This window comes from Bidens hawaiensis, unplaced genomic scaffold (assembly GCF_021521415.1).
Source record: "Bidens hawaiensis isolate Kalapana, Puna unplaced genomic scaffold, B.hawaiensis_p1.1 tig00016460_1, whole genome shotgun sequence".
Lineage (NCBI taxonomy): Eukaryota > Viridiplantae > Streptophyta > Magnoliopsida > Asterales > Asteraceae > Bidens > Bidens hawaiensis.
This window is the reverse complement of record NW_027492508.1, coordinates 513,515-520,376: the sequence shown is the minus strand read 5'-3', so window position 1 is coordinate 520,376 and position 6,862 is coordinate 513,515.

Genomic DNA, 6,862 nt, shown 5'->3' with positions numbered 1-6,862 from the left:
AATAATATTATCAGCTCATATATATAATAAAAGATTACAACTGCTATCCCGAAATAACCGGAAACCCTAGACTATTTCCTCCATAATCCGTTGCTTTCCCACGTTCCATTTGACGAAGTTCAAGCATTAGCCGTTGTAAGTCCACGTTCGTATTAGCATATTTAACACGTGATTTTATCTGCAAAACAAATAAAAACAATATAGGATAATTGAATTAGTCAAATACCATCCTCGGAATATTAGTGTTGACAGGATAGCTCAAAATCCCTGAATCGTAGCTCATCCTGAGTATAAAAAATCTACACCCAACAATTGCCCCCAATTTTTTATAGATAAGGCGCGACAGCTGTAAAAATTACAAATTTAGAAAAGCAAAATATCTTCTGCCAACTGAAAGGACGTGCACGCGGATTGAGGAGAGCCTATAACTGTCCTTCCAGGTTATAATTAAACCATTTCCCAATCTCGAATTAATACTTCTTCCATCGATTCACAATCAGGTCAGTTTCCATTCCTTGTCTTCTTTATTTTCTTGAAATTTTTCTTCTGATCAAACGATAATGAGAAAGAGAACCCCTCGCGCGCCCAATCCTTTTTCGTTTGCAACCTCAGATGACTTTGTCGATCAGACTCTCATTCCGGCTACCGATGAAGATCAGTGTCTCTTTAAGGATCTTGACATTAGATTCTTGAAAGATTCGGGCTTGCTGCCTGCCGAAGCCATCATTAGACCTTACGACCCTAAAGCCAAAGCCGACTTTTCTTCCAAAACCTGGGCGTGTTTCTTTTATTATCCCTTTTCGATCGCCCTTTCATATCCATTTTTCCCGCTCATCCAGGAGTTCTTCGACGTGACCGGATTCTCGTACTCGCAAGTCATGCCAATGGTGTGGAGGGTTTTGGCTACAGTAGATCGTCTGAACAAAACCCATGGGTTTTCCATAGGTGTGCCCAAGATAACCGCAACTTATAACCTCCGAACTCACGGATCTTTTCGCTATTGTCTTCAATCTAAATCCAGTCGTCTTTACATGGTTCCCAAGGTGTCCAGTGGCGACCCCGATTGAAAAAAAAAACATTTCTTTTTCGTCCGTCGAGACTCTATTCCGAATGGGATGAACTTGCCTATTAAATGGGTTCATAAAGGTAGGAAATCTGTAGGATATAATTTCTTTTTGCAAACGATTCATCTTAATATGGTTTGTTTTTTGACAGTTGTGTTTGAGGATTTGATAAAGTTTAGGAAGGATACGAAGAAAAGGCTCAAGGGTTTGTTCAAGGTTCCAGCAGAGGAGAGAGAGTTTTGGTTAGAGGAAGAAACATGAGAAAAAAGTGTGATTCCTGTGAAACCCGCTGAGAGTATGACTTCTGTTAAGTATTTTGGGATTTTTGGTTTTCTAGGGATTTTGTTATCTTGAAAATAACTTGATAAATCATTGTATAGGTATGCCGAAGCCAAAGTCTTTTAGCTTAGTTGATTTCGATGATCTCATTGAGGATAGGACTGTGGTGAAACAAGAATATTCCAAGACACTTTCTCCGTCGGTGAGAGTTCCAACAACTCGCCAGAAAAGTGCTGCACAGAAGAAGAGGAAAGCCACCACTTCGGCCGAGACTGAGCCTTTTGCTGACATGACCACTACTGATGCTGTGGAGAAGCTTCAAGCTCTTGCTAACTTTCTTGGAACAGTAAGTATTTTCGCTTATCCTGAAAATAGTAATCTGCAGAAAAACTAATGTTAATTTGGGGATAACAGAAAACTGAAAGTTACCGTCAGATATCCCAAGTTGCTGAATTATCCAAAAGAGAAGCTGAAGCCAAGCTCGCCGATCTCCTACAGGCTGTTGACACAAAGGACAAGCTGCTCGAAAAGAAGGACACAGAGATTTCGGATCTCAAAGCCTCATTTGAGTTGGAGAAGACTGAGTTCTTTGAAGAGACCAAGAAGTGTGCAGCCGCCAGTATCTTGGAGTCGATGATCAAGATATCAGAGGAAGCACAAGCAAAAGGTCATGTGATGGACTCATGGAATTCTGTGGCTTAGAAGAAGAAACTGAAAATGCTGAGGGGGGAGAAGCTTGAAGAAGATGAGACTACGGGAGCTTCTGAGGTGATCAAGGAGACTGGAGCTAGTGAGGAGGCGAAGGAGACTAAGGCTGGGGAGGCGACGGATTTGGAGAAGAAGGAAGGTGACAATGCTGAAGGTGGAAAGGTTTGAACCTGGTTTCCAGGTTTTTTTTATGTGTTTTCAATGGTTGTGTTGAACAATATCTATTTTGGTTATGTAAGGACAACGTAGCAAGCTCAGGATAATGGTTTGGGTGGAGGGATCCTGGTTCAGGACGAAACCCAAACCGTCTTTTATATTCTGCCTTAGAACAATTATGATAGTTCGGGTGGATGGGCTCCGTTTTAAGTGAAACCCGGACTATCTTTTCCTGCAATATAATATTAGTACAACTTTTTATGACTTATATTGGTATCCTTTCACTTTTTCCGTATTTAGAAAAAATTTAAGTTTATGAAAACTTTCTTAGTAATAGTTTAAGTTTTACCAATAAATCAAGTCATAAACTTTACCTTGTAAATAATACGAAAGATAAAATATTCACAAATAGTAAATCATACCAGAACCGTATATCCTGGAAATTGTCTAGACCATCGTATTCTCACAATAAGATCATTTTTTAGAATGCTCTTCTAATCCTGGGAATATAGCAATAGAATTGTAATATTAGTATTATCCTGCTAATACTTTTATAAATTCTGGCGACAAGGCCTAAATAAACTGGCGACAAGGCCCTTTAGAAGAGATGAAAAATCTCTTAAACCATTAGAAACGAACTTGCGACAAGGCCTTTTAGAAGAGATGAAAATCTCTTAAACCTTAGGAATGAACGGGCGACGAGGCCTTTTAGAAGAGATGAAAATCTCCTAAACCTTAGATTATGGTACGTCTACCATAAACTTGAGATTCAAACCAACAGCCGAGGATAACGAGGTAACAAGTCACTATATTTCATGTGCTGGCACTGCCTCTCGAACTAAGGCCGAATAAATCATGCGCTACAGGCGGCTTTAAGAAGAGATGAAAATCTCTTAAACCTCAAGATTCAAACCAATAGCCGAGGATAACGAGGTAACAAGTCACTATATTTCATGTGCTGCCCCCGCCTCTTGAACTAAGGTTGAATAAACGTGCGCTACAGGCGATCTTAATAAGAGATGAAAATCTCTCAAGCCTTAGAAGAGGTGAAAATCCCTTATACCTTAAGATTAAGCTGGCGACGAGGCCTTTAGAAACTGGCGACGAAGGCCCAACTTAACTTCATTCCCTCATATCTACAAAACAGTCAACTCTAAGTGAGGGGTGGGCTAACACCCCTTTGATGCTTAAGTCAGTACCTTGTTTGAAGAATAATAATATTAAAAATGAATAAAAGTATAAGTTTGAGTACATACCTTGACTGTTTAGTATAACAGTTATCCTCGGGATAGAAGTCTTACATGAAATATTTTTTGAGGTGTACAGCATTCCAAGCCCTTGGTAGTAAGTCACCATCCAAAGTAGACAATTTGTATGCCCCCCTTTCATGCTTCCGAATCGATCAAGTAAGGACCTTCCCACTTTGATGCGAGCTTCCCATCCGTGGGATTGGTAGTATTTTGAAAAGCTTTTCGGAGAACCAAATCCCCTTCTTGAAACCTTCAAACTCTGATATTCTTGTTGTAGGACTTTGCTATCTTTTGTTGATAAGAAGCCATTCTGATCTTTGCCAAATCCCGGAGTTCTTCTATTGCATCTAGATCTTCAAGTAGACTTCGAGTATTATCTTCGGGATTTTGATGACTAATTCTGGCCGTCGGGATAACCATCTCTGTGGGGATAACTGCTTCAGCTCAAAATACTAATGAGAAAGGGGTCTGACCAGTAGCATTCTTCGAAGTGGTTCTATCTGCCAAAAGAACAAAAGGTAGTTCCTCGGCCCACTTTCCTTTCTTAGACCCCAACTTTTTCTTCAGGTTATTGATAATGATTTTGTTGCTTGATTCAGCCTGTCCATTAGCCTGAGGGTGGACAGGTGTTGATGTGATCATATTGATTCCCCAACTGGCACAGAAGTTAGTTGTTCTCTTGCCGATGAATTGCGAGCCATTGTCACACACTATCTCTGCCGGAATCCCAAATCTGGTCAGGATATTGCGCTTGATGAATGAGATAACTTCTTTCTCTCTGACTTGAACAAAGGCTTCCGCTTCGATCCACTTCGAGAAATAATCTGTCATAGCCAACATAAAGACTTTTCCACCTGGAGCTCTTGGTAGTTTCCCCACGATATCCATTCCCTACTTCATGAAAGGCCAAGGGGATATAATAGGATATAATGGTTCGGCTGGCTAGTGCAAAATGTTGCTATGTCTCTGTCATGCATCACATTTCTGAGAATAATTCATAGCATCATTCTTCATCGTTGGCCAGAAATATCCTGTCCTCATGATTTTGGAGAATAGTGCTCTGCCCCCAGTGTGATTCACACAATCTCCATCATGGATATCCTGAAGAACTTCTTGAGCTTCTGCCTTCTCCAAGCACCTAAGATATGGTCCTGCAAGAGATTTTCTGTATAATACATCATTCATTATAGTATATGGGATTACCTTTGTGCGAAAATCTCTTGGGTTTTCATCCTTGGGGATAACTCCATCCTGAATATATCTCCTGATCGGGATAATCCAAGAATCTTCATTATCCTCAGGATTCGTGACTCCCATATCTCTACCATCTTCTGATACTTCATCGACACCTTGTTCTTCTATTGCTGGGCTCAGGATATGTATGATAGGGATCTTGACACCTTCCGATATTCTGAAGGATGAAGCTAAATATGCTAGGGCATCTGCTTCAACATTCTCTTCTCTAGGTACCTGTGAAATATCAAACATTTTGAAACACTTTGCTAGTTTTTTTGACTAGCTCTAGATATTTCATTAGTCTTTCTCCTCTAACAGTGTATGAACCATTAAAATGATTAGTTAATAATAATGAATCAATATGTACTTGAATAAACCTGATTTTCATGACGATTGCTAGTTGTAATCCTGCTATCAAAGCTTCATATTTTGCCTCATTATTTGTGGCTTGAAATCCGCAGGATATGGATTGAGGTATAATGTCCCCCTGTGGCGATTTCAGCAAAATCCCGAGACCTATTCCTCTAACATTTGAAGCACCATCAGTGTATAAAGTCCACTTATCTTTGGAATCTTCAAGTTGTTGGACTTCCAAGTCTGCCTTTTCTTTAAGTTCACTGGTGAAATCAGCCATAAAGTCTGCTAATGCCTGGGATTTGATGGCAGTTCTAGGTTCATATGTTATATCATATGCACTTAGCTTTATCGCCCATTTTGCCATTCTACCTGATTTCTGGTTTTCTCAAAACAGAATTAATAGGATAATTAGTTTTAACACATATAGGGTGAGTTTCAAAATAGTTTCTAAGTTTAGTAGATGCCATAATAAGTGCCAAAATTAATTTCTCAAGATAAGAATACCTGCTTTCGGCATCCAAAAGACTTTTACTTACATAATATAGGGATGTTGTTGACCTTCAAGATCCTTAGCCAAAATTGCACTTATAGCGTTATTTGATACAGCAAGATATAGAGACAGGGGTTCACCTTCCTCGGGTTTTACCAGTAGAGGAGCAGAAAAAGATAAGCTTTTAAGGATGCTAAAGCTTCCTCGTGCTTACTGGTCCACTCGAACCTTTTTTTTTCCTCAAGATATCGTAAAATTCTTTGCACTTTTCTAAGGATTTGGATATGAATCTGTTGAGTGTCGTTATCCTGCCAGTTAGCCTTTGAACATCCTTGACTGATGCTGGGGATTTCAGGTTCAGGATAGCTTGTATTTGCTCCGGACTCGCCTCTATCCCCCTTTTGGTGACCATGTATCATAAGAATTTGCCAGCCTTCACTCCGAAATGGCACTTTGAAGGGTTCAGCTTCATGTTATATTTTTCGAGGATATCGAATGCGGTTTTGAGATCTTGGAGGTGATCCTCAGCTTTCTTGGACTTCACCACCATATCATCAATATAGACTTCCATCGTGTCCCCCAGTTGCTCTTTGAACATCATGTTAACTAACCTCTGATAGGTTGCACCTGCATTTCTAAGTCCAAAGGGCATAGAAATATAACAATAAATACATGTGGGAGTCATGAAGGCCGTATATTCTTGATCTGAGGGCTCCATCTGGATTTGTTGAAATCCTGAGGATGCGCCCATAAATGTCCGCATCTCGTGGCCAGCTGTAGCATCTACCATCGAATCGATGTGTGGTAGAGGGAATGGATCTTTAGGACAAGATTTATTCAAATCTGTGAAATCTACACAAACTCTCCATTTGCCATTCTTTTTCTGTACAACCACCACATTTGCTAACCATCTGGGATATTGAACTTCTCTAATCATATTTTCCTTCAAGAGTCTTTCTACTTCCTCTTGAATGATTATGTTTCTTTCAGGTGCAAACTTTCTTCTCTTTTGATGGATCGGCCTGAAAGAGTTATCAATTCCAAGTTTATGTGTTATAATATTTTTAGAAATACCTGTCATATCTTCATGTTTCCATGCGAATGTTGACAGCCTTGTCTTGGGAAATCGAGCAGATTTGACTCAATATCCTCAGGAATACTCGTTCCTATCAGCACTTTGAGTTCAAGATCCTCGGGATAAAGAGATACTTCTTTAATTTCTTTTTCCCTGGCCTCCATTACGTCTCGTGCTGGCTTATGTAATTTCTATGCCTGCTGGGGTTTGGCAGTACACTTCATGGAAGAGGTGTAGCAATTCTTTG